The 22,617-nt window shown below is 38.2% G+C and overlaps 1 protein-coding gene across 3 annotated transcripts in view; it reads left to right on the top strand.

Annotated features, from left to right (window-relative positions):
- Positions 1-8,213: 8,213 nt before the first annotated feature.
- Positions 8,214-22,617, top strand: part of LOC125704318 (leucine-rich repeat-containing protein 4C-like) — a 40,598-nt gene continuing 26,194 nt past the window's right edge. Inside the window, exons 1-2 of one of the 3 annotated variants that reach the window (XM_048969784.1) lie at positions 8,214-8,336; positions 10,187-10,258. The gene's annotated coding sequence lies outside the window, so the exon portion shown is untranslated. Of the gene's footprint in view, positions 8,387-8,460; positions 8,837-10,186; positions 10,259-22,617 lie in introns of those variants that run through there. The other 2 variants (XM_048969783.1, XM_048969785.1) reach the window with 2 other exon arrangements.

The following is a 22,617-nucleotide window of genomic DNA, read 5'->3' on the forward strand; positions in this document are numbered from 1 at the left end:
GGGAGGTTGGCTACAGTCCCATGGATCTTAAATTTCTGAATAATATGTGCAACTGTAGTCACAGGAACATCAAGCTGCTTCGAGATGGTCTTATAGCCTTTACCTTTGACATGCTTGTCTATAATTTTCTTTCTAATCTCCTGAGACAACTCTTTCCTTCGCTTCCTCTGGTCCATGTTGAGTGTGGTACACACCATGTCACCAAACAACACAGTGACTACCTGGAGCCCTATATATAGGTCCACTGACTGATTACAAGATTGTAGACACCTGTGATGCTAATTAGTGGACACACCTTGGATTAACATGTCCCTTTGGTCACATTATTATATATATATATATATATATATATATATATATATATATATATATATATATATATATATATATATATATATATAAACAGGAATATTTTTTTAAAGAAATTGTTGGATTGGTGGATCTAGTACGAAATTGTCAAATTGAAAATTTAGATAAGCCATGTAAGTCCATAACTGCTGAAAAAAGTTGTGACTGGGTGCTAGATGATGTTTGACAAACTACCCAGAAGTACTGTAATTGGGCTTTGGTGTACTCATTCAAAAATATAAATGGAAAACATAACTTGCTAACTGACTGCATGCTTTCATGAGCAACAAGCTCTTAGAAACTTTTGGGTCACACTGCACTTTGTTTAAGTGCTTCCACAAGTATAAGAAGAAATTTTGGATGAAGTCCAAGTAATGTAAATGAATGTTAATATTGCATTCTGTATTTTTTCACAAATAATGATATTGACAGGTTATTTTCCCCTGTGTTGAAAGAATTAAGTAAATTTCAATTACATGCTTCCTAATACATAGATAACAAACATCCCAGAAGGTATGCTGTGACTGTGCTCTCCCTCACTGGTTACCAAGTTCTGGGCTGCCTCTGATGACAGTCAGCTTTTGGGAGACATTTGTGAGGCAGAGAAAAGTTCAATGCATTATCTGTGGCATTTTGTGATACGGCGAAGGACTTTATGAATGGTGTGTTCGGCATTCTGCGGAATTGAAATTCCCATCTCTCTAATGTTCCAAGCCCTCCCAATGCAATAAGTTGTAGATGTTATTTGACAAAGTTGGACTGTTTCACTCACTCATCATCTTCTACTTCATATCTTGATGCTGCAAGTGTCTCCCACCCGAAGGCGGATTGTTAATGCCATGCAAATCCCAAATAGCTGGCTGGCAGGAGACAGTAGAGGAAATTGGTTCCACATTACACTGTCCCTTACAAACCTAAAGAAAAGAAAAAGAAAATCACACCCCCATGCATAAATACTATACAGTCATGTATATCATCAAATGCAGCCAGACAATTGTATTTTCATTTATAAATGAAACTATTCATCTAATTAAAAATTTAAGACAAATCTCATGGGGAAGTTTGTATGAGCTGTTGCTGTTGCTATTTAATTTCAGATATTTCCCATGGCCAGTTTTTTTATTCTACAGCTTGAAATATTTCACATAAAATCAGATATTGCATTTCATCCAGGGGGGACCACGGCCTTTTGCCCTGTGCTGCCTGGGACTCCAGCTCTCCTCTCCTCATAACCTTCAATTTAACCCTGACCAGGATAAGCGGTTAGAAGATGGATGGATGGAATCTGATTGTTGATGCTGTATTTAACTTCAGAAAAACAAGATTTCTTCTTATGTCTCAGTTTGAGGATTTTCCTCTTTGTGACTGATATAGGTAGATGATTACTTGTTGCTATTTTGGGGTGACAGGTTGACAACAGTTGCAACACTGGAAACTTCAAGAAAAATACTTTAAAGAAATGTCTATGCTGAAAGCTGGGGTTAGGAAAATCTAAGGGTGGACGATATGGCATGACCATATTAATCAAGCTACAAGTTACAATATTTTGTCAACATACCTGAATTTGTTTTAAGAAGAAGTGACAACAAAAAACTGGAAAAACATATGAGAATACAAACTGAATTACTGAACTCTAACTGAATTTGTTATGTTGGATTTAAGTATAATTAAACATTTTGCTTTATCCTCCATTCATTGCCTCTGTGCCATAGAGGCAGATTGTGATGCCTGACCCGTCCGCTCCTCATGTGTGCCACGCCCCCTGATTACCCACGTGTGCTTCCCCGATTGTTTCCAGCCCTGTCCGATTATGTTGCCCAGCTTTAATGTATTTAAGTCCTGGTCTCCCCTGTTTCCGTGTCTGTCATTGATGTTACCTGGTGTTAGTCAACTCGTGTTCCCAAATAAACCCCAGTCTGCCCCGATTTCTGCCTGCCTGCCTTTTCCTGATCGCTCGCGCTGCCTGAGCGATCTCCCGTTCGGCACATCCGACGTTTCGCGTGACACAGATACTGTGAGTGCATAATAATGACGATATGATAACAGTCCACATAATGAAAAATCTGATTACTTCTGGTGAAAAATGTCAACAGAAAAATACCATTTAGTGTTTTTTGTTATTGAAGCTCTTTTATTATTATGTTTTTATGCACAGACTTACTCTTTGACCGAAACATAATGGAATACATACCGTTTCACCAAATCATGCTAGAAGTTTCTGCAATGTGAGAATTATTCAGGGATCTCAACCATGTTGGAAAAAATGCTCTACCAAGGTAAATTCCACTGGAAACATTTCTGGTGCAAAAGGGATTTAGAATAGCTGAACTGGCCTACTGGATTAAGTTAGTGTGTGCTGGTAAAAGTTTCCCTGCAGATCTATTAGTAAGTAATTTTGACCTGTTAATACTGGTTGAGACCAGTTGATATGGTCCGCCTGTCTCATGGGCTACATTTCAAGCTGGTTCTTCATGTGGGCAGTCCCCATTTTCTAGCCCTGTTTTTAGATCACGTTGTACCAAAAATTTTTATTTCTTTTTGGTTACTATCATTACATTACTTATGATTGAAATATATTGTGAAAATGACAACACACGTCACACAAACAATTGACCATACACCTGGAATAAATGCAGTACCCTAGAAAATTAAGTAAATGTTTGAAATTCTCAAGTGTAAACAATACACCAGTTTGGCCCTTGATGATGATGATGATGATGATGTTATTATACAACTTTTTACTTATTCTCTCACACACATAGAAATGAATTCAATGGATAAACGAACAGCAGAATAAGGCAGCAAATATTTATTCTTGAATTCTCACTTCATCTTGCTTTTAATTCTATATGAATTAAAATATTTTAGTTTTATGTTCCACTAACAGCTTGAAAGAGAATGGTATGATTTTAAATTGATGAGGCTGGTGGAGAAGCAAATAAGCTCTTCTGTCAGCACACATCAAACAGGCTGCTGCCATAGGTGTCAAAATGAGGGTTGAAATACAATAACCAGACACAGCCAGTACTCTTGCAATAATTCATAAATACCGTCAAATATTCATTACATAGATATTGCTGCTGGTGTAATGTGGTATATGCTTTTCTGTAAATAGGGACGTTTCTTGGAAGATACACTGTCCTCCATCCTTTACAGTGGAATTCTGGTAGGGTGGCCGCGGGACAGAAAGGACACAAACTGTGTAAGTAAAAATGACAAGACAACCAACATTTCTGTGAAAACCAAACAAATGGGGCATAAAAGCTTCATCATGCGAGGCTACATGGGCACTGGTGAGGCCACTTTCCCCAGGTTAACAGACCAATTCATACAAGAGACAGGTGGAATTCATCAGCTCGCCAAAACCTAATCACCTGACTCTCCCTCCCGCACTCCCTTCCACAATGTCCTTCCTACTGGCTATAAGAGTCAGTTTTGTCCTAAGATGGAAAATAAGACTATCTAGGCTGTGTCACCTCAGCTAGCTGTGGTGAGCAGGTGTACAGGATGAACTGGTCTGCATTTGTGGACTGAACGACCAGACTTCGTCTCTTCTGTGGCAACACCTGCCCACAAGTGCCTGCAGGACCATGACTGGAATCATGCCAATAGCCTTCATTTTGACCAGCAGACACTACAACACATAGAGTATATGCAAGTGGGTAACCGTCAGTGTGTAAATGTGAGGAGGTGTGTGCTAGCTTTCACCGCTGAAGAGCTCCTCCCTCACGTGCCCTAGCAGTCTCACAGATATGGAGCACTTTTGCAAGGAGGAATGGGCAAATATTGCCAAGCCAAGATGTGGCATGCTAACAGACTCCTATCCAAAAAGTCTGAATGCTGTATTTAAACCAAAAGGTGCTTCAACAAAGCATCCGTTTAAGGGTGTGCACTCCTATGCAATCAGCTTAACATTTTTTTTTTATTTCTTTGTATTTCCCGTCTAACATATTTGTTTTTTTTTTTCAACTGAATTGTACAGGTTATAGATAACATTAATTGTTAGAAAAGTTTAGAAATGATTTATCGTGGTATCATTTTTTTACATCACAAAACCTGGCATTTTCACAGGGGTATGTACATTTTTATATCCACTATACTTCTAAATATCTCTTAGATATTTACCCTTACATCATGCTATAGTCACTATTTAGGAAAGATACAGTTGAAGGGATACCGTAGCACTCAGTGACACATGTCATAATTAGATGGCAGTTAATCCATCCATTTTCTGAAACCGTTTGTCCTATTCATGGTCGCAGGTAGGTGCGGAGCCTATGGGTGTAAGGCAGGGAATAACCCAGGATGGGGGTCAATCCATCGCAGAGCTTAAAGTTAATCAAATATTAGAAATATCGAATTTAGGGACAAATAAAGTAGCAGCTTGCTAAAAGGATCCTTTTAAAAATTATACTTCAGCAACCAAAAGTATGCTGATAAAGATGGGTAAGGCTGGGTAAGTTAACAGGGCAAAGGGCTAGTCACTAATATAGTGAAATAGGAAACTGAGAAAGTCTATTAGAATGCTATGTAAAAAACAGCATCCAATAAACATAACTGTTAAATATCCAAGCTTTCTCCGAATAAGACAAACCATAGTATCTGTATAGCATTTCTGTCCATCCATTACTCATTTATACTGCGTATCCAGTAAAGGTTCACAGTGAGTCTACGACTTGCGTCTGGGTAGCCCAGGATAAGAGTATTTTTTCATAATTTTCTTTAGAATGGTTATATTAACAGTACAAATACCTAGTGCAAATAAATGCCTTAAATGCATTCCAACCAAACAGTGTGACTTTCAAATTCAGTAGGACTCTGAGTTCTGTAAAGAAGGTTGCTCAGATGGGATTGCTTTTGTTGATTCTTTCTCTGTTATAGGCAACTACAAACCAGTCAATAAGCATCAGCTTCCCAATGAGCAAGCAGACAAGAATCCTGGTGATACACAACTTCTGCATCTCAAGCATTGTTAGCCTTGAGCAGACAGGGCAGGTCTGCCTTAATCCCTTAGTCACATCAATGGACAGGGAGCTTCATGATATCTTTCAGTAACACATTTCATCATTTATTATTTAATCCTTGTGCAATTATGCTGGAGCAGAATGGCATAATGCTTGACTAGTCGTGACACCCAGTCAAAACACATTTTCAGCAGAGTCGCTGACCTTGTCCATTGATCTCCATGTCACTGTGAGGGAAGAGGATATCAGAAGGATGGCTATGTTCTGGAACATAAATTCCGCTGAGTGTTTAAAACAGTGCTGGAGGGAGAAGCATGGCACGAAGAGTTTAAATGGATGGTGAAGGACTAATCATTGCCATTTTATTCCTGGAGACAGAACGAATGTCTTTCATACACCGTGAAAACGATCCATGTTTTTTTTTCTTGTGCATTGTCATGTATATATATGTTTAAGAGACCACCTACTTCATTAAGGTTATAACAAACACTGGAAGCAGGAAAAATGTAAAATATCCCAGAGCTTTAGCATAAAATGACAGATCACATGAACTCCAACTACAGTATCATTCTCACAAGACCAACCGATGCTAAAAGACCAGGGTGCACCTTACCAGTAGACATAATATCAGCCTGATTTTGTAACTGATATAATACAGTGTCTTTGTCCATCCCCAAGTTACTTTCTAATTCTTACCATGCATATTATGGTAATATCTGATGTAAATTTCAATCGATATTCTTCCATCCATTGAAGCTTATCTCTTAGTCCAGGGGTTCTTAAGTGGTTTAGCCCTTTACGGGCCACATGATTCTTTGGTCAGTAAGTCACAACCCAAATTTATGATAAAAAGCGTTCGTGTATCCTTGAGTATCGTAGTGAGGGGCATATCTAGAGATGAATGGATGGGGGCTGATGGCAAACTGTTCATGACTTAAGACAATAAATACACAATTACTTGAGGAGGCCAAAAAACCTAAAATAGGTCTAACGACACCCCTGACCTTAGTAAAAGTTTTTACTTGACTTGACTCTATGATCCATAATCAACTAAACAGAGACCTTTTACTTCTTTGATTTTTTGGAAATGAAAGCCATTCCGGGAAAGACATGCTCTGCTCTGGAAAGGGTACAAAGCTTTGGAAAGGGTACAAAGCTTTGGAAAGGGTACAAAGCAGACATTGCCAAAGCTGCTCAGGGTTTCTCCCTCTGAATCGCAGGACACTGACCTCGCATTTTATTGCAACATGAAACAAACACATCAACTACAGCTGGCCCAAATCAACACAAAGATTCACAGTAAATCCTGCTGCTTTGCAGCAAGCTCCATTTACCTGCTTCCTCCAAAAAACCAACATCTGGCCCAAACAAGCAAGAGAGATGACAGCAGCAGATGCCTCATGCTTATGTTGAACCTTTTTTAAACTCGATTTCAATGACAGATTCTCATGGTTATTTCTGTCTCTCCATATAACTGCCACCATTGGTCCAGCTAACCTTACATTGAAAAGATCTCTCCTTCTGACTACAGTAGCAGTTTGTCTTGGACTGGAAATATTTTGTGTCCCTTGCAATATTTGTCCTATTCTGAAAGCACAGAAATAGAATGCAGTTTGTTGTTCAATGTACTGCGTAATGGCCTTTGCATATTTCAGATTTTCCTGCTACCAGATAATATTCATGATTCAGGATGAATACCATTACAATTTTCCTATCAGCAATATTTAATTCTCAGAACTTTCTGTGGCAATGCTGCCTTTTAGCCTGAAAATTTCCAAAAAATTGAAAATTTTTAACCCAATAAAACAGCTTGATGTAAAAAATTCATATACTGCATTACCTGCGAACAATGGATGATGTCAGTATCCAATAATTTATCATTATATAAACACATTTTTCCTTGTGCCTATACAAACAACCCAAATTATAGTGAACTGATTCTCATGATACGTAGTGCTGCTGCTGGGGTGACTATAGAATCATACCTCTGATATATAATTAATATTATTAATTATATATTAATTATAATCATATTTTTAAAGTGAGAAAGTAAAATTTCCCAGGTTACCAATGTCCACCTCAACCCAAGAAATATTTTCCTTCTTTTGCGAAAGACCATAAGAAATACAGGATGATAAATAGTTTAAGTCTGAAAATGAAATGTACTCTTGTAGTGCAGTTATGATAAAGAGTTATTCAATTTCGATTCGGTTACGAATTATTATGCATATTTTTCAAAGTATCTAACTCAAGATGATAAACGTCTAAGCACTGAAAAGATTTTGCAATCACACTGGAGTTCACAGAACTACAATCAACAAGCACATCGTAAAAGGGACCCTATTAAAGAACAGCCCAGTGTTTTTAATCCCTGTTTTAAAATGTTAAGCCTTTCTTCGCAGTGTAAATCACACGTTTTAAATAAAAAACATACAATAACAGTAAGGCTGACAGAAAAATGCTATTAATTTACATTTCTTCTAATGAATGGAATTAGTGCCAACAAATGTTTCTTCTTCAGAAGTATTTGCATTAGTATTCACTCTGTATGTCATTAAGCGGCGTCTGTTACATTTTTTTTAAACGACATAGGGCTGAATACTTCAGTAGAAATCATGACTTAAGATTCCTGTATTATGAGCTATGTATATGTACGTATATATATATATATATATATATATATATATATATATATATATATATATATATATATATGTGTGTGTAAAATGTATTTATTTATTTATTTTCTTCCACTGGTACATATTGCATTTCATCAGTGCCGAGGTCTTGCTCAGGTTTTTAATCTCACAAACTTGCCTTACCCCTAATTTAACTGGTGGGGTGTACATAATGTACTCTAATATTTACCTTATGGGTGTCGGTAGTCTCAAACGCTGACATGTTTGGTCCGCAAACGTCGCAGATCGACACCTAGCACCCTGTCGTATTGTGAAGGTTAACAGAAGCCGCGTTTCCGTACGCTGACTTGCTTCGAGAGGGTCTCAAGGTTGGAGCTAAAGGCCGGTAGGTGGCCGACGCGCTTCGTCTCTGTAGAAACAGCTGCGGATTAAACGGTAGGTGTGCGGTGGGCGCACACACACGCGCGGACACACAATCACGCACAGCTGACTCCCCCTCCCCCCGTTAAGATTTCAAACAACAGAAAATGTAGCAGCAAACAAAAAAAGGATATCTTGGAAATAGGTCATTTTCCCGTCACAGAAGCGACTGAGAAACGGTGCGGTGAGAAAATACATCGAGACAGACCACCAGCACATGTATGCGCTAAACGCAGCCTCTCCGCACGTCGAAGGAATGATTATGAGATATTTCTTGCTTTAACGTCTACCTGCACGCCTGAAGAGACCCACCAGTTGTTTCGGATACAGTCGCGGATTACAAACTGGCGAGCTTAAAAGCTCATGAGATACGACTGTGAAAAAAGGGGGTACCTTTCTTGTGGATGTGCGACGTGTATCATTGCTTGTCTTAGATGCGATGTACGCAGGAACTGACTTATCCAGGTGGTTTTCAGCATTGCAAATCTAAATGTTTCAGTTTTATCCGCAGTCGAATGCAGGTGTATTTTCAGCATTATTAGCATAGCTAAAGCCGCCGGGGGAAGCAAAAGAAAATATTTATGGATTTCATAAAATTCTTTCCTAACCCTGCCTGGATTGCTCGTTACATACTGACTAAAATACCTCGAAATGCACCACAGAAAGAGTTCGCGCAGATTTGCTTTCTTTTCCAGTGGATAAATGTACGTGAATTTTGATGGATGTTATTCGTGACAGAGTGTTACTAATCCCGGGAACCAGAGCTACGGAACTATGATGAATCAGAACGTTTAAATGCTTTATCTTTGGATATACCGGTGAATAGCCATAGGGGAGAGTGATATTTTGGTTCTTTTCGTGAAAATTTAGTGATACCGAATTTTAAAAGTGCCCTATTTTTATTTCCTGAGAGGCGCTACACTTCCAAAAATCCACCATTTGAGGACTGCTGAGTATAAATGGAAATGTGCGCTTAAAATCCTCTGAACGGCAATTGACTCCACGTCGAAACCGTCTAGAAAAGGAAGACGTTTCCCCGCAGCCCACGGCACATCTGATATGTAATGATGAAAAAAACAAAGTTTTTCATAGGAATCAGGAAAACCGCACTGGGCTGTGATTGGAAATCTAATCAGATATGCCTTGTTTTAGGTACACTGCGAAGCAAGGCTTAAAGAAGTTTTATCTTAAAGCAATAGGAAGTCAATGAACACAATTATTTTCTTGAGACATGAAAATCCTGATTATCTTTGAATTCTGTAAAAAAAAATTACAGTTTTATACAGTCTCCCGATTAGTTTTAAGAATGGTCGAGATCCAAGGAAAAAAATAGTGCAACCTTAAGGAAGGAACGTATGTGCTACCATGCGGGCATTCCCATGTGTTATGTCTAATCATTTATTTATTTATGAATTAATTTTGTTACTTATTGCTTGTATTAGGCTACCCTAGTGTCAGTTCAAATAAATGCGCATCATGACATTAATTTACACTTAATATCGCTTAAGGAAAATGTAAGGCTAAAAGGAAGATTATATCCCATCGGCTTTCCCACCTCGACCAAAATGTCAGTGAAATGGTATTAGTGGGAGTTCGATATGTATATATACATAGATATGTTTCCTTTTTAAATTTCTTGATTGCTAAAGTACTTTGACAGTCGAATCATTAATTTTACCGGAAAGGGAAAGAATCGTTAGGGCATATGCAATTTTCTGCGGAGGTCGCTTCAAATGCGTTTATTAACGCGGTATTCAGTGGGATCCTGCTAAATTGTTGGTAAATCACGGATGGATTTCCTTCGCCGTTATCCAGGAAGGCTGTTGATGCGGTGCCTGTGGATTTCTCCTTATGACTGCTTGCTGCACACATCTTCAAAGATAACCAGTGAGTCCTACCGAACCCATTTATTATTTGTTTTTCATATCAATGACCGCACCTTATCTTCAGGTCTATAGTAGCCTATTTTCTCACAGTGTGGATGACAATTTTATATAAGAATATGTTGTTTTAATCAGCACTTTCTTCCCAGCTTCAGCATTTGCCATAACACATTTGAAAAACGTTTATTTAAGAAAAATCGATATGCATGTACAGTATGATCTTTGGAAATTATTATTCATAAATTCGTCTCAACAGAGCGGTTCCTTAACATGGATAACGGGGGTGAGGCCGTTATTGGCCAGTATAATGAGGAAATTGGATTAGTCCAATACAGTTAAACTTCTGCAATATCGTAATTGATTTAAAATACCCCACGATAAATGTAATATTAATGAGAGAACAAAAAAAGTAATTATTCATAGTCCTTGGCGCATCAAGAGAACTGCCATACATAATTATACACGTCTGAAACTTTGTCAGTCATGACTGGGTTATTTTTAAAACAGTTCGGTATTTATCATGCTATATCGCTTTAATGAGATGTTGCAACAAGATAGAATCAAATCTGGCCAATGACATTGCTCTACAAATACCTACCTTCCTAGACAGTACTTTATAAGAACTGCATAACAAAGGCTGGAATATGGAGGGAAGTGAGGAAACCTTAGCACTTGTTGAAAACTCTGGCAAACCGAAAGGTTATGAACAATGTCAGTGGACTGACGAGTGGGATTTCACTGAAGCGCTCTGCTGAAATGCCTCTGTTTTGGGTCCTAGAGGTGCTTCTGACTGAAGTCATACACACGCAGTTTGTAAAGGGAAGATTCTGGAAAATTATGTCCGCCGAACAGAATAAACATGTAACTGCAGAAACCCTTTAGCTTTCTGCCCATACAGCCAATGTTTTCAGCTGGTACTTTTTCACTTGTCAGATTGTTTTCCTAAGGTTCAGCACTATATTTTGAAGCTATTCATTTTAGCTTGTTACAGTTTTTTTTTTATCTATCTATCTGTCTGTCTGTCTGTCAGTTAACTACCCAGTCATTTTATTTTACATAGAAATGTTGTTGCACTGTTATTATTTTAAGTTTCCTTTTTGTGAAATATTTTTTAATTAAATGTTTACAATGTATAATTTTTATATCCATAGGCTATTTATATTTTAGGGGGCGGCATGGTGGGGCAGTGGTTAGCATTGTTGCCGGGATAGGCTCCGGACCCCCCCGCGACCCAGTAGGACAAGCGGTTTGGAAAATGGATGGATGGATGTTTATATTTCACAGCTGAAATTATTTGGTGTGATTCAGGGTTAGATCATAAGGAAAGGTGATGAGACCCCTCCCCCCCCCCCCCGGATATGCTGGTTCTGAAGTCATTTTTATATGACGCAAAGCGTGCTTGGTTCTCTATAAACACTTCGGTAATTAGTACAGAAAAACAAAGGCCATATTGTGACACATTTGATCGTCCTAATCAGAGCAGGTAAGTGTTACTCATTCTTATGTGCTTTCATGTTCCCAGCAGGGATTAAATAACCCAGCTCTTGGGTCTCCTATGAGGCTGATTTGGCATCTGTACTGGTGATTGGTCATGTATAAGTTTCAATCATGTTTTATGGATTAGGCCCATAGGGAGATGCTATCAGAATCGAGCCATTTGCATTTTTATATTGTGTTCCAGTACATTATGCTGTTAAAGAAGAAGAAGAACAACCTCTGTTGAACTATGCCATTCTTTATTCAGGGTGGAATAAGTGTTATCCTGATTAGGCAATAGGAGAAGTTGCAAAACTGTAAAATGTAAACAACATGTTTGGTTTAGTTCAAAGAGGGAAAAATAGTTAATTGTTTTTATCATGCAATTAGACAGATGCCTGCACACCACCATACCAGAAATAGTTCTCCTAAATTTTTCAGCACTGAGAAATTAAAGTTATTCCCTGAGCCAGGATAAAGAGCTAGTGAGGGTTTGGTTTAAAGGAAAGTAAATAACAAACATATTGGCTTGACAAACTCAGGGTTACTATCAATGCATTGTCAGGAGAAATCCAACAAATTATGATTGGAGTTAAATTCTAAAAATGTTAAATGAAATGTCAAAATCCTACATTAAAAAATTTTAAACCTGTGTTTCGGAATATGTAAAGGGGGTTTTAAGGCAAAATAAAAAAAAGATTGAATCAGATTATTAGTCTTAAGCTTTTGAAAATTAAAACATGAGAAGAAGAAAGAGTACTTCACATTCATATACAATGACAGAGCCTGGAAATTATTTAAGTGTATCTTAACTGAATGGTTTCTCAGACATGAAGTACCCGAGAGCCTGATTTTGTGTCTGTGGAATATTTAATTGTGTAGTATTTGTGTGTTGAGACTCTGCACACCAGCTACTGTACTGGGCTGAACTGAAATTTTTCCCTCAGCGAAATGAATGCTTAATATGTTGTCTGTGTCTTGTGTGTCCCTTGAAGTTCAGGTTTTGCAGGCAACTTCAAGGATAACCAGTGAGGTCAGGTGCTACTCAGGTGCCGATTGAGCCAATGATTATAAGTCACTTGAGTCACCTTCCCCACCATTTCCACTCCATAATTACCTTTCTGTAAAACTCAGCATATTTTACAACAGAGGTTAGGAGAATGCTATAGTGGTGGCAGCAACTTGTGTAGGTTATCAGGGAGGTGAAAGTATGAATGGAAATGAATGAAGGCTTCCTTGTTCTGGCTGCATATTACTCCATAGAAATGCAATTTCATTTCACATGTGTGGAATGACAATAAAGTGACTAGACTTGACTTGAAGAAGCATCGGTTTTTGGTCCTTTAAAGTGGAAGCAAAATTCTTAAATTCCACAATGCATTTTTTCTGGTGTTTGTCCCTTGGATCCCTTGTCCTGTGTTTGTGTGGCTTTGTTTGTTGGTCTCTCCTGCGGTCCTATTGGTCTGCTCCATGCCTGTTCCATGTCCCTTGTCGTACCGTTTTTCCTGTCCCATCCTGTCTGGTTAGTCTATCCTTCTGATCATTTGTGATACTGTGTCTGTTCTGTGTACCCAGTTGGTCCTGCTGTGCCCTGTCCTGTCCGATGTTCTCATGTCTCTGCCCTGTCTTTGGCCCCTTGGTCCCCTCCCCTGTTCGTCCTTCCGGTCTTGTCCTTCACATGGCCCCGATGAGCCAAGCCTGATACTTGTTGCCCCTCATTAGTTTTTGTATATAAGTGACTGTTTGTCTCATCATCCCCAGTACCATCATGTTGTATCCTCCTCTCAACCTGTGTCCTTTCTCATTGTAGTCCTCTCGTTTTGATCCTTCGCAGTCCTGTTTATTTCCAGTCTCTGTTTGTATAGTTTTATTTCAATAAAATCTTTTGGTTTGTCAAAACGCCTGCCCTTGAGTCCTTCATCTCAAAACTTGTAACAAAAAGTGCACATGAAATATTACTCAAACCAAAATCTGAAGTTCATTGCACGTTTTTGGTGTCCACACGACAAAACAGAATGTACAAAAATCACTGTTTTTTGAAAAATACACACCGTCCCTGTTTGTAGTTAACACAGTAATCTGTTGGCGCTAACCACTAGCATAATGAGCTAGCATCACAGTTCGGTCCCCCAGTTTATGGATGGACTGTATTCGGCAATATTATAAGATATTTGTATTTTTATGATACCATTGCTAGTGGGTGGAATGAGAATTTAACTGAATAAGCCACTTGGAACCTTTCAGGAAATGCTCTGAACAAATTTTAAAGTCAATAAACTTGCCAGTTTACAGCAGCATTGTAACAACAAAAAATTTGGTTTACTGTTATGAATATAATTACTGCTACCTGTTTCTAAAAGTGTTGCCAATTTAGCAAATTTGTCGCTAGATTTAGCGACTTTTTACCTTCTCTGGCAACTGAAATTCTTATCTAGCAACTTTCAACAAATTTGGCAACTTACAAATTTAGCAAGCTATATTCTTATTGTTGTGCAACAGCAAAAATCACCTTTCACCAATTTGTGAATGATGTAAAATCTGTCTTTTTTTAGCTGGTTCATAATGAAGCGCTATGAAAAATGGTCACGCGTTTCTGAAATATTTGTATGCAAATTTGACAGAGCAAAAACATGCATATCAAACAATGAGAAAAGTTTGCATACTGAAAGAATTGTCAAGCTAGCAACAAGCCCAGCAACACCGACAATGAGTTTATACTGGATTCATTCAGTTCTATAAAGGTTAAAACTTATAATGAAAAAAAAAAAGGAAAAACAACACAAACACAAGCAACCAGAAATGCTGCAAACAGCTTAATACATCCGATTATCATATAAGACTGGCTGGTGCCAATTCTTTAGATTTTAGTTCTGTAATGTTACTCATGTTTATTAAATTAATGACTGACCTATGTAGAATCAGCCGCTATAATTACATGGAAGTAGATGCTCTACAGATCAAACAGGTACCATGAAGCTTAGCCAATGTCATTGGAAGACAGGCAGACACAAGACCAATGCTATGATACCATGCTACATGGCAAAAACTCATGAAAACAACCTGTAAGAACACAGAGAACAGGATGTCATTCAGCAACATGATGTATGTCATACAGCTATGACATATTAGATGTGTTTATGTATTACATGACATCATCACATTGTCTAGTGACTTTTAGCGATACTTCAGAGAGTCAATAGTGACTTCTGGTTAGATTTTTTTTGGAAATGCTGGCTTCTCCCAGCCACCTTTAAAATTGAGGTTCATACTGTATCTTTACATGTATACAACACTTGTATGAAGTGAAAGGGAGAGATGAGTGGTAGAATATGGAAGAAATGATCAAAAGTTCCAGACATTTCAACTCTGGAAGTCACATAATGTGAGTTCAGTTTTACATTAGACATTATTGTTTGCATTAGACAATATTTTATTTTAATCTCACATTGAAATGCTCCCAAACTTGATAAATTCTGTCATTTTGTACGACTCATCTCTTCCTTTCACTCTTCCCCATTTTTGTTTTCCTTTTTCTCCTGCACAACAACACGCGTCTCTCTTGGTGCCCCAGTTCATATCATCTGTGCACAACTGCAGTCTGTGCATAGTTGCATGTATCATAAAGTGAATAATCGAGGCAAAGAATTTATAATCATTATAGTCCTACATTGCACTTTCTGTCCTACTTATTGCATGTTGCACTAATGCAACCATGTCCAGGGGGGTGGGCAGCCAGTTGGTCTCCGTACTTGGGAATTTTTGGTTCCTCTCCTCTGTTGTTTTCTTTTTCTTTCTTTCTTTCTTTCTTTCTTTCTTTCTTTCTTTCTTTCTTTCTTTCTTTCTTTCTTTCTTTCTTTCTTTCTTTCTCTTTCCTTTTCCCTGTTTCTGTATCGTTCTCTCTTAATGATGTTGTAATGTAGCACAACACACAACACACCCATGTAAAGCGCCTTGGGGCAATTCTGTTATGAAAGGCGCTATATAAAAATAAACTGAATTGAATTAAATTGAACTAACGGCAAACCACAGTCCCCTTCCATGTTGCACCCCCCAACACTATGTTATACTAGAAGAAACTCCCCAGCACAAGAATTTGTTGAACTTTTAGTGGAACAATATAAATCCAGAAAGGAGATAAACAAAAATGTAGAGTATTGTAAAGTATTTTTAATTGGAAGTGATAGAAAAGTGAAAGCATGGCTTACCTCAAAGAACAGGCAAGTAGAAGAAAACGTTACTGACATGGCATCAAGGCTTGTGTTTCATAGGTTATTTGAAAATGAAAAAAGGCTGTGGGAGCTGATTGCTGTTGTCTAAGTTCATTAATGTAATTTCCTCTCACAGCACTACTGTGCAGATGCTTTCAAGCAAAAATAATGGTGATATCAATCCAGGGGCCTCTGATTTGGAGATGCTGCGGTATCGTAATCACAGCCCCCCCGACCTGTTCAAACTAACACCCTTTCCCTGCTCAGTGCAGAAATGTATAATAGGCTTGTCATTGCAGAGAAATCCCATTTTGGTGTATTGTAACTTTCTATTGTTTGTTCTGTGAGTATAAATAACAAGAATAGTGCCCAGGCAGAGCCATGCCTCCTTGTGCTAAATTAAATTGAATTAATGGCTTTAAGTTTATGCTGTATGAATGAACTACATTTATAATCATCTGTTCATTTGCCTCCTTTCTCCTTTTGTTTCTTTTTATGTTACATACATTTTCTATGTTTTTTTACGTGCTAAATAGTAGTTAAACATTTAGGGGTTTTACAAATTAGCTGTAACATCCTGGTTTTTCAGCTGTGAAATGCAGACTATGGTAACAACTTTCACTAAAGTATACTGTTAGATTGTAAGTGAACCAGTTACAATACTGTCTATGATGGCTTTTAGTAAACAAGACTGTGGTTATTCCCAAGTCCAAATTTCTGTAAGTTTTACTGTGTCAAAGAGTTGGGCTTCATGAATAAGGCTGCAACACTGGTGCTTATTTTAGCAGGAGGTATTCCTAAAATCTTACTTTTCACCTTTTTACATTGAAGTCTAGTTCCTATCAGATCTGATTGTTTCATGTCCTAATTATTGTTTTCTGCCCTTGTGATAAGCTTAGAAAACGCTTTTTTCTATTTGTGGATTGTTTGGTCTTAGAATATCTGCATTTCAGTCTCCTTTTCTTTTATAACTAGTTTAGGGGCATTGTTCTCGACACCATCAGAGATGGCTGTTTTTAAGGTGTATTATGTTTCACTGACATAATTTCTTTACCAATCAACTGAATTATGTTGTTTTTTGAGTTTCACAGAAGGTAATTTGTTATGTTTCAAGTCCTCTTTCAAAAAATATACTTGAAAAATACTTTTTATAGTATAGCAGTATAGCAGTTAAATAAGTCTATTCTGGAGAATATGAACAGCCCGACAGATGTCGATGGTCATGAATCAGTTGTTTGTGATTTTTTAAAGGCAACAGGTTAACAGGTATGAAAAGACACCAATGTTTTCAGTAAACATCTTGTTCCAATGCAGCATCCCACAATACCCGTGTTGAAATAAATGATAAATGTATGTCATTTTGAATTATCTTTAGTAAATATCAAGACGGTTAGACAAATGAAATGTAGAATTTTATAAACTTTCTAAACTTGTCAGTTTATAAGTAAGAAATCATACTGTGTTGCTATTTAAACAGTATCTCATAAGTCCAGAAGAAGCGGCATGATTTTAGACCCCACGGATGGAATTTGCTGTCCGTCTCAGTCAACCTGTGCAAACATGCAACCATGCTGTGCTTTGTAGGCGACCAAGCATTCAACTCCACATGCACTGCCTGGCTGTGACCTACTATAGCACACTGTGGACTCCCAGTATCTGAGCACTTGTACTCATACTTTGAAGCAGCTGCAAAGTAAACTTATTCTGGAGTAATTCCCCGTTTTGAGTAATGTGTTAGTTCATTTCTTTATTTCATTCAAAATGCAAATCAGTTGCTTCATTTATATTTTGGAAGACTGGGAATAATTACATCTTAAAGAATGTTGTGAGTGATACTGTGAGGAGTACCAACAACTGTGATGCGTAAGTGGCAGGGGTGCTTGGGTGTGATGTGATCAGAGCATCTCATTTCCATCTCGTCCCGGAGAAGTGGAAGCAGAGGAGATGACATTGTCAGTCGTGCTGGAGGCTTTTTTCTATGCTAGAATTAACTGGCACTCACATGCTATTGATGTGTCCGAATCTTCTGTCAAGAGGAAGCATGGAGAGCTGGACATGAAGGTCTGAGGCATGGGCAGCTTTTAAAACTTAGTATCACAGAAAAGTGTCTGAAAAACACGGACTTGTGATTTGATTTGGAAATCTGGCTGTTCATTTGATCAATGTCTTTTTTCAATGAAAAAACATGGAAAGACCCATCACTTTCAGATACTAGTGATTTTGTGATTGAATCTCAACGATGGTGAAAAGCTTGTTTCTTTCAGCTGAAAGAGGAACAGGCTTTATGATGATTACAAATATGTCCACACCAATATCATATTAATGACCCACATGACACATGTTGTCATATTCATGAGTACAGATACTGTACAGCTGTACTACAGGACACCACTGGCATGAGTGTCACCAGAATGAAGCGACTGGTTCAAACATAACAGCTGTCCGAAGCAGTATGGCATTTGAATACACTTCTGAAATGGTACTAACATCATGTATTTATTTCATTGCATCACTGCTTAAAAGGAAGATGAAACACACACTTTTTATTTATTTTTCAACCAGTGAAACCCTGCAGTTTTTCTTCTTTTCTTTTAGCATGTATTAGAGAAAACAACAGCCAGGTGGTGTTTGGAAACGCTGATAAACCTGGACCAGATAACGTTCATCAACAGAAAAGGTTTGAAGGCTTCTGTGGCTTCGTAAGACTGCATTGCCAAGTTCAAACCTGGAAACACATACTTGGATGTTACTCGTGGGATGTGTCATGTAGCTTTGTGAGGCTGGATAATCTGGGAAAAAGCACCACAGCCTGTAATCCAACAAGCAAAATCCCTGAGATGTGCACAAGATGGCTTCTTATTCCATGCCAGTGGGCATATAAAAAAACATCTATTGCTAACAAGGGAATGACAGATACTTGGACAGCATCTATGAGGTATTCTAGGTATTTCTTCACTTGTGTTTCTGCGTTGTTGATAAATCACAAACCGCATAAAGCTTGTTTCCTAGTGTTTCACTTAACGGCATAGAGGTGGGAGGCGCTAAAGAGGAGGTGGACTGTAAAGAGGCCTGTCAGGGTCCAAGACCATGGCCTTCTGGGTCCAATGATGCCACACAGTTCCTATTTTTGCAGCTATTTTGACGATTAATCATCTGTGTGGCACACCTGTGAAAAAAAATGTGATGTTCTCTGTAGTTTAAATAGGATATTGATGAATGGTTGTAGGGGTGTAGCAGTCAGACAAAGCTGACTGTTTGCTGGTTTCTTCTTATGCATTGGTGGTTGTGTGCATTTTAAATGAGAGAAAAATTGACTGTGATTTACCGCAGATTTGCTTTGATGTTTATGCCATGTTTCATTATATATTCAACCCTGAGCGTTGTGGTATAGAAGCGTGAAAGTATGTGATGTGAAAATGCAAATAAAAGCAGTGGACAAAGCCAAAGAGATAAATCAAACCAGACTCTGACCATATGATGCATATTCTACCCATCGAATCATGTGTTCCCTTGTTATATATGGGGGGGCTTGACCTACTGGGATTTAACATGTGCACTTACACATCACAAGCTGAGATAATCTTTTAAAAGATTAATAATTAATTATTTCATCTCAAAAGAACCACCACTGTTTGATTGCAGTTTCAAATGTAGGGTAATCAATGTACAAAGTGGTGGAGGAAACATTATTTAATGTGAAATGGAATTCTATAATATATATGAAAGATTAACATAAGTAGATAATTATCAGCATTAACAGCTAACACTTTTTTAGTTCTGAATTGCTTCTACAGATTATCCAGCTTTGAACAGGGATAGTTAAGAATCATTACTTTGGATAAAATAATTAGCTAAACAGTGTAAACAAATGGGAAAATGACTATAAATGATTATTATTTCTTGTATGACGCAGATATGATCTTCTTAAAAGAGCATCGTCTTTTACCTCTTACTCTACCCCTTACAAACTGGCCATGCTCGCATTTATTGAATGCAACCATCTACTCATCCATCTTCCAGGTCCTTATCCTGGTTAGGGGTGAGTGGGGGGCGGAGGGAGGTGACAGGGTACAGACTATGAACAATTTAGAGACAACAGTTAGCCAAACCATATAGTTGTGGACTGTGGGGGGAATCCGGAGGAAATCCGTGTGACACAAAGAGGACGTGCCAACTGAACACGCCCTGGGGGTGAAAGTGCTGCCCACTCCCCTTAAATCACATTCCGTTATATCGCAAAGCAGCATAACAGCTGCAGTCTTTGCATTGTGAAGGTGCCGACATCTTACTTTACAAACTGGCTTCAGTCCAGTCATATCTTTTCTTAAGATTTTATTCCCTACCTTCATGTAAGCAGTGGGGAAAGATGATCACCAAATGCAGCAAGAACCCCAATATGATATGCCTTCTTGGAGCATACTGTCACGTTCGGGGGTGAGACGGGTGATCGTACGAGCTGGGCGTGACACATACGTTATGGTGTGCAGAAAATGTCCTATCTGTGTTCCATGAATTTCTCACATCGAGTGCTTGGATTCATCCCGCCTATGTATAGACACTGTAAAAGTGTGATTTATTACAAAATGAAGGATTTACCATGAGGATATAGCACAAATGGTTACATGTTGATGTACCAAGCTGAACCTCTCTTTCTGTGAAATTTCTCTGCTGGGCTGTATAGCAGAAACCCTTCAAAATCGAAGGGTTCAAAACCATTTGGTCTACGATAAATCAGTTGGCGAATGCAAACATTCTTTCTTCATTTTAAATGAAATCCTCTTTGCTCCCCCTCATGCATCTCTCCCATTTGTAGCAGTATGAGCCTGTAAGAGATGCATAGTTTTTGTGTTTGCTTAAATTATGGGGGATATTGTCTGCTATAATCTAACTTAACTCTGCCAGTGGCTTAAGCCACACACCCTTCCTGTGACTGTCCCGCGGCACCGTCTCCGAACCCATGGGCACGCAAATACAAATAAACACGCGTACCGCTTTCTCAGTCAAGGAGATTATGAGGCCCTCCTGATTTAGCTGTGACTGCAACCCGGATTAGGGAGGATGCATTTATGGGACGAGTATAAAATGAACCTCCAGCATAGGCTCACCAGATCTTGAGCCAGAGTTTTTAATGTCATGGCTATTATTGTCTGTGACTGTCAGTCACTGGCCTAATTCTAGAGCTCAATACTAGTTCAAGTACTAGCCCTAGTAAACTTCTGAAATTAACTGACTGATAATAATTCTACTCAAGTGGCAGGGCAGATAGAAGTAACTTTATTTGAAGTGATGGATTTCTTTCTGTTGGACTACAGCTAAGCCTGTCTCTCAGCAGAATTTCCCACCCCTGGTTGTCATAATGCAGTCTGTAGTCAGAGGATGGGTGTTGTGTACGCTCTAGTCCTTTCAATCAGTCACTGTGACAGATAGATGTAGCAATCATTCTAGTTTATCTTTCTCTCCACCTTTCTCCACATTCATCACGCTTATGCAATCAAGGCATACCATTTCCATTTGAATTGCTTAGCTGCACAATTCATGAGAAGTACTACATGCATTTGTTGTGACTGATTTTCCCCAATCTTTCAGTTTTGGGTAAAAATCACACATTGTGCACTGAAATCGACATATTACACTCATTCATTGCCACATTATTTTAAAAATAACAGAATGAGACCAAGACAGAACTTGCATGGAACCATGTACTGTAGATGTTACTACATGTATAAATCTACTAATTGAGAACAAAATGAGAATTACTTATCAGGCCATTACAAATCTTCCATCAGTGGAAGTGCATTTTCTAGGCTAAATAACCATGCAATAGTTTCCAGATATTGATGACCGATTAATGTGAAGTAGAAAGTTCCAATTGTTTTTGTTGATGCAGACCTCTCAAACATCCAAATACTCTAATTTTAATAAGGGTCTTATATTTTTGTTTTTTATTCACACACTTTCCTAATTTATGCCATTGACCATCCTGGCACAGGAGTACCAGTGCCATCATGCCCGTGGTGATAAAAACCAGTAAGAAGATATGTGGCTTTCAGAATATGTGTAGATATTATTATATGCATAATCAAATGGAAAATTAAAGAGTAAGAAAAGTTTAACCTGCTGATTTCTCAGTCATTTATCAAAATGCATTACCATTGCATCAGTGGTTATAAAATACAGTCCAGCAAGGGGAGTATTTTTCATCTTAACTCATTGAGTCGACATTTATAGCTTCTCAGACTCCCGCGTGAAGCTCTGAGTCTAATTAAACTGTTTACATGCCTTTGCTAATGAAGTTAGTTTATTCCTCTGTTTTGTTCAAGCAGGCCCAGGAGAATCAAACTCATTATCTATTATTTATTTACTTAGAAGACAGCCTTATTCAAGGCAATTTGCACAACTTTGAAATTCACCTCAGCACATCACATAGCTGCAGGTCCACATTTCCTTAAGCACAGCTTGACACCCCAGTATCGCTATTACAGCATGCAGGTCCCTCCTCCCATTATAGAATAAATAGTGTGTAGTAGATTTTCAGGAGAAAATTTACAGATGAATTTATGCACCAGTACACTTTGTCATTTTTGGATTGACAGAATTGTGTGCAACAGCAAGAGCAGAAATCATTCTTCTCTTTTAATGGGAAGCAGCTGGTCACACAGAACCATATTTTATACAAGCT

The sequence above is a fragment of the Brienomyrus brachyistius genome, chromosome 11, assembly GCF_023856365.1.
Source record: "Brienomyrus brachyistius isolate T26 chromosome 11, BBRACH_0.4, whole genome shotgun sequence".
Classification (NCBI taxonomy): domain Eukaryota; kingdom Metazoa; phylum Chordata; class Actinopteri; order Osteoglossiformes; family Mormyridae; genus Brienomyrus; species Brienomyrus brachyistius.